Source organism: Anneissia japonica, unplaced genomic scaffold (genome assembly GCF_011630105.1).
Source record: "Anneissia japonica isolate Jap-2015-1 unplaced genomic scaffold, ASM1163010v1 scaffold1525_len913038_cov183, whole genome shotgun sequence".
NCBI lineage: Eukaryota > Metazoa > Echinodermata > Crinoidea > Comatulida > Comatulidae > Anneissia > Anneissia japonica.
The window spans coordinates 774958-788592 of NW_022728504.1; positions in this window are offsets into that span (position 1 = coordinate 774958).

The window sequence follows — 13635 nt, forward strand, 5'->3', positions numbered from 1 at the left end:
TGTTGTAATGATGTTGTTTGTACTGTTCTTTAATTTTATTAAAGAGGGCCCCTGAATATCAGTTAACCTACTGGGCTAAACTAGAAGGGTTATCCTCTTTAAAGATGGTTGAAATAAAAAATAAAAAAAATAAATACTCACTCTGACCCAAAACCCCTGTTACGCGCCTGGTGCTAGCGCCAATGTGTGCCCTTGTGCAGACAGAAGATGTGCCCCCCTCTGAAGCTGGAAACCTTGTTTTTTTCAAAATAAATTGATGCAATTTGCTATATAGGCCTAATCAATAAATTCCTCAACAACCAATATAACCTTGGAATTGACATAACATTACTGATGTCGTACACACCCTTCAGTGTGAAATGTGGCTCTCTTTGCAAGCACATCTAACATCTAAGGAAAGAAGAGCTTAGATTGGTACCAGGATTGGTACCAGATAAAATAATTTTGTTATCAACATTAATACATTATGCTAATTTTCATCTTTGTAAGCGCATAAGACAGTGCAAATTATTTCTGTGACAGTCCTTTGAAGTGTGTAAAGCTCCATTTTATCCCATACCGGTACATAGTCAAAATATTGGGGGGATGATACAATGGACCATCCCCCCCACCCTTGTCAAATATTGGGGGGGGGGGAAATATCCCCTCCATTCCCCCCGGGATCTACGCCTATGTCTACTTCTTTTTGGGCCACCCACCTTTGTAAAAGGATAAACTATACGTATATAATTAATTATATAACTATTCTTTACATAACAAAAGCAACAGATACTACAGACTAGAAACTTGTTTGAGCAAGGTATGAAATATGACATACTGTACTGTATTATGCAGTAATGAGTATGATTTTAATGTGTGTATTAATTTTTTAAAAGGAAAGAAAAGTCTATATTGTATACGGTATCATGTAGTTATGTGATAATCAAGAATATTGCTTGTCAGTGTAATGAATAGCGCTATATAAATGTTGCATTATATTATATAATATATTTTGCCAAATCTTTAATGACTATAATTAATTTGTAGACCTTCAATAAAAAAATCCAGTTTGCGTGGATTTTTTAAAATAATTATTGATATGGTAATGTTTTGTGTGTTGTGTATCTTGGTTTTCCATAAAGTTTATTTCAATCCCCGCAGATATCGCATCTTCCCCCTCTTTTATGAGACTTTCATTCCTTATGTTTGTGGCATTTTTTTTTTTTGCACTATCAGCTTTATGTAGCAAAGATTGCAAAAATAGGGAGGATGTATGTCGTCATCCTCTCTGCCAACCAAGGGCGTCGATCTGTTGTTAAAAGTTGTGGGGGTGGGGGCGAATTCCAAAATAAGAAAGTCTTCCTCCTCATTTTTTTTTTCCCTCTTTTATTTTTCACGGGATTGACGGGAGGAGGAACGGGGCCCCTGTGGCCCCTTGCTGGATCCTCCCCTGCATGATATCATGGAGAGATTGCGTCAAGTAACATTGGAGCTCGTAAACTTGTGGTATCACTACATAAATAAGTCGAAATAGACAGACATCTCCGTGGATATATATATATAAGGTTGTATAATATTGTTTATAACGGCTATATAAAATTCAATTTCCTAACTGTATTTTTTTTAATTAGGAAAATACATTAATTGTATACAGGCCTTAAACAAATGGAATAAATCGTGTATAGTAAAAATTGTGAACTTTGAGTTCGTAAAAATGTTTGCCTAATAGGTTTACACGCTTCCAATTTTAACAACGTACAGTACATTATTTTCTTAATAAATGTAGCCTCAGATAACCGGTGCATCCATTAAATTGATGGAGTGGTTACTGAGATGGTTACGAAATGTACAAACAATTGCTTTTTTACTCAGTATTGGTGCGGAAATACGCACCACACTTGGAACAGAGCACAAGTTAATGGACACAATTTAACAGTCATTCGTAATTGTTGTTCTTTCAACTTGTTTCGAAAAGTGGGGTTTTAAATATAGAAGATTGGTGAAAAGGGGGGGGGGGACAATTGATATGATGTCCCTCATCCCCCTACTTTGAAAAGTGGAGAACGTGTCCCCACCGATCGACACCCATGCTGCCAACACCAAGCTGTTCCTGATATTGATCTACAGGTTTTTTGTGTGTGCCATCTTTATGGAGTTTGACACCACAAACCCTCCCTACACAGGGTTTTCAATATTTTATGTGTTTCCATAAATCTGTAAAACAATTTGTTTTAAGCATTTAAACAATTGGTATTCAGATAACACACTTTACATAACATTTAGATATCTGTGTAATTGCCATAATAATCTAGCCTATGTGCTAAATTTAGGGTTTGACATACCCACATATAAAGTCAATTTATGAAAAAAACACTAATTATTTCCCAAGTCTTTCCTCATTACTTCGACAGGATAATAGTTAAAAATTAATATAAATAAATTCATTTGGTACCAAAAACTCCGGAACAAAATACGCAGTTTAGTACGTACTTGATATTATTTCACACTTCCGTTTTAGCGAAAATCTAGGCTTAGGATATAGATTTTACCACCGTAAAGTTTAAAATAATATTTAATTTATACTCATACTTGTGCATATGATCTATAAAAATCGGTAAATGACACTAAAAATTGCCATACCAAAATCATAAAAACTGGAAGAAGAAAGAACCTATTCCATGCAAAAACACCGGTCGCCGACGTTTTCGCAAACAAAGCAGTGAAGCGTATCGGCCAACGCGATTACATCTGACCACTGGGGGCGCTATAGCGTATGTGTCTGCAGCGCCGTAGGCGATTTTTTTTTTCCGTACGAAACATTTGCATGAAACTTCCCTCGGGCCATTTCGGATTGACTCGAGTGCGTACGATACGAGGAACAAGAGCAGACACTTCGCAATGTCGTGACGCTCGAGTTTTACTATTATTGCTCTTTCTATGTTTACCTACGGTAGGCCTATGAAATTTCACGGACTTATGTGATGTACGTCACTGTGTAACTAACTGTGACCTTCTTGGATGTTATTAAATGTTAGTATATTATCTACAGCAACAACAGCTAGTACCTCCTGTTATACAGTGTAGATAGGTACAGTTATACCAAAGGCTAGAGAGAAAGAGGATAAAGTATATAGTCCTAAATACAGGCTGAGGTCTTACCTAGGTCCCTCCTTAAACCATGGAGTTATAATTATTTTGAATGCTTAAACTAGGCCTAGGGTCAGGCTGACACAACAGTCACGCTTCACATACTGACATGGACTGAAATTTTGGTGGGGAAAATGGGACAAAATTGAAGCATGAAATGAAAAATAGAGCGCATAAGAGAAATATTATTAAATAAATAATATATAATTCCGGCGTTATTACTTGTCCAAACTATCATTGTAATGTAATTAATGCTAAATAATAATAATAATAATAATAATAATAATAATAATAATAATAATAATTTCAGCATTAATTACCCATTTGGCCTAAGCCTTGTAATGAAGAACCTACAGATACTGTACTATTTACTAGGCCTATAAATAATAATCGCCCAAGGGGAATATCTTTTGTGTTATTTCCCCTTAACGTCGTTTTTTTAATTGTTCTCTAATTCCTCCATTGTCTAAGTTCCCCTTAAAGTACGGCTAATAATAATAATTAATAATAATAATAATCATCATTTCAGCATTAATTACCTTCGCCTAAGGCTTGAAATGAATAACCTACAGATACTATTTACTAGGCCTATAAATAATAACTAGCCCAAGGGGAATATTTTTTGTTTTATTTCCCCTTTGTCTAAGTTCCCCTTAACGTACAGGTAATAATAATAATAATAATAATAATAATAATAATTATTATTATGATTATTTCGGCATTACATGTAATTAACTTGGTCTAGCCTTGTAATCAAGAACCTGCCGATTACTATGCCTAATATTGATAACTAGCTCATTTGATGTTTTGCCATTTTGGCAGGTCTTATGGCATCCCAGTATTTTAGAGCTGCCTATTCTCAGCTCTTCTCTTAATTTGAACATAACTGTCATTCTGTTTCATTTGATCAGATGAAGAAAAACGCGCTTTTCCTCACTCTTTGTGCTTTTCCCAGAAAGCGTTTTTAGTAGGCCTAGGTAATTATGCAAAACCCAGGCCTAACTAAAAAATTAAAATTGTCATAGTATGTAACTCAAGTTAAAATAACACTTTTCATTACTCAAATATTAGCTTAATCAAATATTATATGTCATTTTAAACGACCCATTGGTATTAACATTGTAACATCAATGTATTTTTAAAAATTAGACAGCGACGTTCTCTCAGAAGTTGTTCTGTAGACGTTTATCTATTGATGACCTTTTGACCTCCTGAATTCTGCAATGAGATTTTCCGGCGGGTCGATTCAGCCGAGACGGCCCGAGTGGAGTTTCATGTAAATGTTTCGTACGGAAAAAAAAATCGCGAGCGGTAGATAGAGCATAGAGCTATTAAACAACTGACAAGATGAGTGCTGACAAGATGGCGCAGTAATGCAGAGTTATGTATGTGTACCATCCAAGATGGCCGTCGTAGTAAAGCCCCACCTTCAGGTTTAGTATACATATATTACATATTAATAAGCCCTCTGACTGACTATTATTTCATTAATGATAATGAGTAATGGTAATAACAAATTATTAAAATATTGTAGCCTAAACGAGGCCAAGTGGAGCATCTTATTCAAAAATAAAGTACCAAGGAATGAAAATTAAAATCTTGTACATTACACCCAAACACCGCAACGCTCGAGTTTCAAACATACGGGTAACTAGCTGTACTGAACTTTCTGAGTAAATTGAGGGCGCAATTGCAAACGATGGTGCTTAGCGAAATTTGATTTGATTTTGTGGTACACACACGCAATTCTGCGTATTCCAAACATCGAATACATTGCGGTTAGCGCTCTAGTATTCTTATTATAGCTCTATGAGATAGATAGAGTTTGGCCAACTTGGCGCATGGACGCCATGTCGTTACCAAACAGCCCAGGCGCATGCGCGCGTATAGCTTTAACGTTTTGTTTTGGTGACAACATGGCCGGTGTAAGTCATGTGATTGCGATCCACCCAATCACACGCGCGTATATCGAATCCCGTGAAACAGAGTTGGCAAAACTCTATCTAATGGCTCTGCGTGTCTGTTATTGCGGATACGTCATGTTTGCTGCAGGTCGCGCGCGCCTCCTAAACTCTGCCCGCTAATTGGTTAATTTTTTCCGTGGGGTCATGTGGCTGGGCAAAAATCCCACTTGATTGGCTGTCATGACGTCAGATCGCCCAAAGTTTCATAGTGCGTGACAGCTTGCTGAAAACAAATTTATTAAAATAAATAAGAAAAACTCGTGCTTTTGTTTTAGAGTCAAATCTAAAATAAGTCTAACAAATTTAAATTTCATTCTCTGCAAATTTCCTCCGTAATTAGCAATGTTTTTGGGGAATGTGATTGTAATTTACATGTAGACTGATATGAATCGAAAGATATACCAAATCCCAATTAAACGTCTACTGAAAAAGAGCCGTCGTAGAAACAATTACTTTGAGTTCCTTTTTCATTTCAGGTTGATAACAATCGATTTTTAAGTATTCATAAGGCGATAATGCACTTTATTAAAACAATGGAAGGCGTAACTATCACTTTATCTAACATTTTACTGGTGTGCCATTTTAATTCTTAGATAATCTCCATGACAACGCTATTGGGACTTTCCTCTGCTACGAACGGTTCATTCACAGTATTTCGTCCGGAAATCGTTGCGTTGTTTATTAACTTTTTGTCTCACGTTGCATTGTGGGATGGATACATGACATGGATGTTTGAACTTCACGGTGCTCACACAGACGGAAATCAACTTCTCCTTGTCGCTGTAACATGCGGAGAAGGTGATTTCCCTAGCTCTGTACGTCTAGGCATGGATTCCTCTGAATATAAAAAATAAAAAATTATTAGATTTTAATTTCAGAAAATTTTCTTGCTTTTATACAAATTGTGATTCTTTATTTAATATCTTTATTTAATATTATTTAAAGATGAGTTCGTTGCCAGAATTAATTGTGAAGAGCCTGATTTTATTTTTTTGACTGAAATGTTTCCGAAGAATTATCTATTTGACCTTGATTATAATAGTGTCACGTAAGAATAGATGGTTATGAGCTTTTTCATCCAACGGAATCAGTTCGAGGGACGGCTATTTATGTTAGACAGGGGATCTCTGTGTCTGAAGTTTGTTTAGATCAGGATTTTCAAGAATCAGTTTGGTTGAAGTTAAATCTTCCCTTTAAAGAGAATGTTTTAATTGGTTGTGTTTATAGAAATTCCAGGTCTATCGTCTAATAATGAGCTGTTATTTGATATGTTGAGAAGGGCGGAAGATTTTCATACAGATCATATACTTGTGGTTGGGGATTTTAATTTTAAGTCTATAAATTGGTCGACGTTGGAAGTCCCACGACATAATCTTTCTAGAAATTTTCTTGATGCATTGAGGATTTGTTTTGGATTCAACATTGTACGGCACCAACAAGATTTCGTCAAGGAGATCAGAGCCAAGTGTTCTTGATTTAATTTTCTCAATGGAGGAGTCCTTTATAAGGACTTATGTTATATACCGGCTCTAGGTCTCAGTGATCATGTTGTTTTCACCTTCAAGATAGTTTGTTTAATTCAGGTTGAAGAAACACCGATGTTACGAAATGTTTATAAGGGTGATTATGCAGCTATGATGAATTATTTGCAGGATTTAAACTTGGAGCAAGTTGACATCAAATGAGTTAGCAATGGTGATTGAGAATTCCCTTCAGGAAGGTATTTCTAAATTTATACCGCTTGTGAGAAAATATGCTAGTAAAAGAAAGCAATGGATGAAGAAGGAAGTTGAAGAAGTAATTAAAATGAAACATAAAGCTTGGAATGTTTATCAGAATAGGAGAGATGAGGGGTCATGGAAGGATTTTGTGAAAATGAGAAATAAAGCTTCCCATTAACTTTAATAAATGTTGCATACTCTTTCTCTAAAGATCTAACATGAACACAATGCTATTACATATTTTTATTTGTTATGTTGCAATTTCAAGCGTTGATTATGTAAAATGTCTTGGTGTAACTTTAATAATGAATTAATTTGGAATATTCATGTTTATGTTTTAAACAATGCTTCCTGCATTTTTTGATTTATCGGGATTGAAAAATGCAAGAACCCTACAAATATATTCCCAAAATTTACAAGGGTCTTGTTCGTAATATTATGGAGTAGGAAATTCATCTTAGCTACCTTTTAATCTAGGTCACCATGAGAAATTAGAAGAAATCCAAAAACGGATGGATCTCGTCATGTCTGCATCCTTTAGAAGAGATGATTAGATTACGAGATAATGGATCTTGTCATGTGTACATCCTTTAGAAGAGATGATTAGATGACGAGATCCCGGATCTCATCATGTCTACATCCTGTAGAATAGATGGTCAGATGACAAGATCCAGGATCTTGTCATCTGATTATCTATTCTACATGATGTAGACATGTTGAAATCATGGATCTAGTCATGTGTAGTGTACATCCTTTAGATCAGAGATGATCAGATGACAAGCTCCTGGATCTGGTCATGTATACATCCTTTAGGAGAGATGATCAGATGATTAGATCCTGCATCTCGTCATGTGTACATCCTTTAGAAGAGATGATTAGATGACGAGATCCCGGGATCTCGTCATGCGTACATGCTTTAGAAGAGATGATCAGATGACGAGATCCTGGTTCTCGCCATGTGTACATCCTTTAAAAGAGATGATTAGATGACGAGATCCTGGATCTCGTCATATGTACATCCTTTAAAAGAGATGATTAGATGACGAGATCCTGGATCTCGTTATGTGTACATCATTTAGAAAAAATGGTCAGATGACGAGATCCTGGATCTCCTCATCTGAACATCTGGAAGGTCACTATAAGCTTCCTTGCTTTCTGGAAGTATATAAAAAGCAAATCTAAATTAAAACAAAGTGTACCTGATTTGAAGGATAAAAATAATGTTCTTGTGTCCTCCAGTAAAATGAAAGCAAAAATTTTTAATAAGGCTTTTGTGAAAGTTTTTACCGATGAGGATTATGGACAACCTGTAAATTGACGAAATTAGGACAGATGTAGTGATTGATTCAGTTCTATTTGAGCTAAAGGAAGTTATCCAATACTTGAAGCGATTAGACATAAGTAAATCTTCGGGTCCAGATATGATTAATTCGAGGGTTTTAAAGGAAACTGCAGAGACAATCGGTGGAGTAGTCACTATTTTGTTCTGTTCTATTTTCTCTATGGAAAGACTATGGAGAAATTTGTAAAGGATAAGATATATAACCATTTGGAAACTTGCAGATTAATTATAGATAAACAGCATGGCTTCCGTACTGGTAAGTAATGCATAACATAATAAATAAATAAATGGTCGGTCTGGTTGGACAAGGGTCTTTCTTTTGACTGTGTTTATTTTGATTTTCAAAAGGCCTTTGATAAGGTATCACATAGAAGATTGTTATCTAAATTGAGGTCTTATGGATTTGTCGGTGATTTGTTAAGATGGATTGAGGCTTTTTTGAGTGATAGAAAGCAAAGGGTTATGGTTGATGCGAAAAAGTCTGAATGGCGTGATGTTATTAGCGGAGTGCCCCAAGGCAGTGTCCTAGGGCCATTATTATTTGTCATTTTTATAAATGATTTACCAGATGTAATTTTGCATTCTGATATCAGGCTTTTTGCCGATGACACAAACTTGTTTCGAGTGAATTAGTCCGATTTGGAAAGAGATTTGCTTCAGTCTGATGTTGATGCAATGTTCAGATGGTATGAGGAGTGGCAGTTACCCTTTAATTTGACCAAATGTAGTATTATTCATTTTGGTTCTAAGAATCCGGCATATCGGTGAAGGAGCTTCTAAAGTTAGCATTGAGTGTGTTACACAAGAAAATGATTTAGGAATTTTGATAGATAATAAATTAGATTTTTCTGCTCATGCTACTAAAGTTGCAAGATTTGCAAATAAGATTTTGGGAAAGATTAATAGGTCTTTTAAGTATCTCGATAGTAGTAGTTATATGTATTTATACAAGTCTATGATTAGACCTAAAATGGAGTATGGTTCATGGATACCACTTTATCAGAAAGACATTAATCGTTTAGAAAAAGTTCAGCAACGTTCTACAAGGCTTGTGTCTGAATTAAGAAGGAGGTCTTATGAGGAGAGGTTGAGAATATTGGACGTGCCTACTTTAGTGTTTATAAAGAAAAGGGCTGATTTAATTCAAACGTTTAAAATTTTTAAAAATATTGATAGGATTGAAGAGGGAAAGCTCTTTCAAAGATCTATATTCCATAAAACTAGGGGACACTCTTTAAAAGTCTATAAATCTAAACCAAATGTTTATGTGAGGAAAAGAGCATATGCGGTTCGCGTAGTTAATGATTGGAATTCACTACTTCAAGATGTTGTAACTGCTGCAACTGTTAATTAATTCAAGTCTGGCATAGCAAAATATTGGTCTGACCACCATCTCAAGTTTCGCCCATTTGTTTCGGAAGAGTTCGTTATGATGACTCTGGAGGGACAAACGAGCTAATGCTCTAGTCCTAGGATCAAGGTAAATCCATGGCCTAGCTACTGCGTGATGTTGGGTCGTGAGCCAGCGAGTCATGCGAACCAGCGATCCATACATTTTAAATCCTTTTTTTTTTTCACACTGGGGAGCTTTGCCTGTGTAGTCCAGTCATGCGCAGTACATACACTTTTGGACTTGGTTACTTTTTCGAATCGTCGATCCGAAAGTATGCAGCGCTGATAGAGATGTTGTTAAAATACAGATATACAGATACATACAGATATATATATATTTGTATATGTATTTATATATATTTATATGTTTATATATTTATATAATTATTTAAAATGTATTTATATATTTGTTTATATATTTATTTATATATTAATAAATATATTAATATATATAAATATATATATAAATATAAAAATATATATATATATAAATATAAAAAATATATAAACATACGAATATATATACATAAATATACAAACAATATAAAAAATGTTAAATAATTATATAAATAAATATATAAACATACAATAAATATATATATATATAAATACACAAATAAATATACAAACACATATATAAGTAATAAATATATAAATACAGTTATATATAAATAAATAAATATATATATACAAATAAGTATATAAAAAAAATATATAAATAAATATATAATAAATATATAAATGAATATACAAATAAATAGATATATAAATAAATACAGTATATATAAAATTACCAAGGCAATATATATATATATATATATATATATATATATATAAATATATCTGTATGTATGTATCTGTATATCTGTATTTTAACAACATATCAGCGCTGCATACTTTCGGATCGACGATTCAAAAAATTAAAAAGTATAAGTGCTGCGCATGACTGGACTACACAGGCAAAGCTCCCCGGTGTGTTATTCATTTGCATCTACTAAGCCAAAGAATATAGGATAGGCTTACGTGTTTGCAAAACTGGATAACCTGAAAAAAAGACTCGCACATTGGCTCGCATGACTCGCTGCCTCGCACTTTGGCACTACTCATCTTGTGCGTTTAGCCAGAGCTGAAATGGAGGGAAACACATTGGTTTGTCACGTCAAAGAGTTTATTTTTTAATTACCTTAACAACCAGAGGATCAGACCTGGAACCCCTAATCACTCAAGTGGTGAAAAGGGTGCATAAAGTCATAATTTAGGAAGACATTTGAAACGGGATGGCGCTAGGTCCCACGTCGGGGAGAGCTGGCCTACCCGTTGGGTAGAAGGAAAAACTTGTACAGTATATATTTTTTACTTATTTTTACTCTAAAATCATTTATATAAGCCTTTAAAACTCCTAAATTTCTGGGGGATACACACTGTAAGATCACTTCAGAGAAATTTTAAGCGACGCCTGACCGTCACTTACTTCCCCTGAAAAGTCGTACCTCCCTACTTGAGGTAGCGCTGCCAACTTAGCAGTGCACGATAGGGGAGCCATAGGCTTATCCTTGGTTGAAGCTACCGAAGCCCAGCAAACTTATGCCGAGGTAGCTGCGTGTACACAGTAGTGATGGCGACGCTATCTCAAAATCGGGAGTGTGCGCACAGCCCCAATCCCTTCGCGTTCTTTTGTCTTTGTTTCTTGTGGCTTCAAAAGCGCCTTGAAACGGTTTTCTGTGAAAGGCGCTATATAAATATATGACCATGTGACCAACCAATACTTTCTAGTCAAGGAGTTATAACTTCTTGGCTGACGTCAGATCTTGATGTATGTATGTTTATATGTATATATATATATGTATATATGTATATATGTACAGTATGTGTATATATGTATATGTACATATTTATATATGTATATATATGTATGTGTGTATATATATGTGTATACACATACATACACACATTATATATATACACATATATATATATATAAATATATATATACATATATACGTATATATAAATATATATATATACATATATATATATACATATATACACATATATACATATACATACATATATACATACATTCATATATACATATATATACGTACACATACATATATATATATACATACATATATATATACATATACATATATATACATACATATACAATTTATCCATTGCCCGATAAATCATTATTAAGTATATAACTAGAAAAGGTTCCTCTTGTTTTATTTGTGGCCATATATGTAAACATCTACCGACTGAGCCTGCGCGTAACTGGAACCCGAGCCCCCACGACGAATTAAGTGGCGGATTCGCTTAATTCAAGTAATGGTCACCCGCTACACACATATACATACATATATACATACATACATATATACATATACATACATATATATATACGTACACATACATATATATATATATATATATATATACATACATATATATATATACATATACATATATATACATACATATATATACATAGTATCTATATATATATCTATACATATACATATATAAATATACATATATATACATATATATACATATATACATATATATATATACATATACAGTACATATATATATATATATATATATACATACATACACATACATACATACGTATATGACACCTGTACAGTATTAAGTAGTATGAATATTTGCCCAATATGTTTTTAAATATATACATTACTAGATTAAATAATATACTAGTACATTACTAGATTATAGGCAATGTTTTAATAAATAAATGGAGGAGGTACATGGAACACGCTGTGAGATCTAAACAAAATATCTCATTACTGGGCTATCCATCGAATGTAATCCATTGAAAATGAAAGGCACTTTTAATCATGCCTCAGTAGCCATCCCATGGTAAATCGCGAAAAAAGAAATCCGCTCCTCCCCCATTAAATACGACTGTCGGCCTACATTTTATGTAATGAACATCTGATCTAATATATTACGTACCTAGGCCTATGTGGTTGGCTTCGGATAGCCAAGTGTAGAGTACGAAAAGCTAAAAAATTCATATGTAAAAAGGAAAATCATCTTAGAGCAATGCTGAAAAGTTACTGTCTCAATAGAATAAAAATTCCATGTGGGACCCTGCTATCATGTACCGGTATCTAACGGCAACGTCCTCGTCATCAACACGAAATGTGCTGTACATACTCTTTTATGCAATAAACAATATAGGCATTAAAGGTAAACTATTGAACATCATTAAAAACTTATATAAAGATGTAAAAGGAAAGGTTTCATTTGGTGACCATGAAACAGATGTTTTTAATATTGACGAAGGTGTAAAACAAGGTTGCCCACTATCTCCAATTCTATTCACCATATACATTAATGAGCTCAATAAAATTATTAAGGAAAGAGGTTTAGGTATAAATATTTTTGATGTAAAAATCGGCAGTTTATTCTGAGCAGACGATATTATTTTAATTGGAGATAGTGAGCAAGATTTAGAATTACTTTTGAATGCGGCAAATGATTTTGCTACAAAATGGAAAATGATTTTTAATTTTGATAAGTCCAATGTCATTGTAACTGGGCAACGCTTTAATATATATAGGAAATGGCCAATTGGTAATAATTTCATTAATGAAACTAATAATTATAAATATTTGGGAATGTTTATATCTAGAAAAATAAAAGATACCTGTCCCATAGATGAAATAGTTAAAAAGGGAAATAGAGTAATATAGTATATAAAATCTATTATTAATGGACAGGAACATTTTAACAGAATACCGTATATTATGGGGATATTCTTTGGAAAGCGATTGGAATACCAACTATAAATTATGCAAGCAGTATATGGTTTTGCAATAACAAAACATCTATTGACAAAATTGAAAATTTACAATACCAAATGGCCAGATACCTATTAAAAGCACCCAGATATGTCGCAAAGGAAGCCTTATATGGTGAACTTGGCTGGTAAACAATTGAATCTATTCAATCAGAAAGATTATTAACTTACTTTTATAGACTAAAAAATATGGAAGAACACCGCTGGTCAAGATTATTATTTAGGGCTCTCTTTACGCTTAAAGAAAAACTGAGTTGG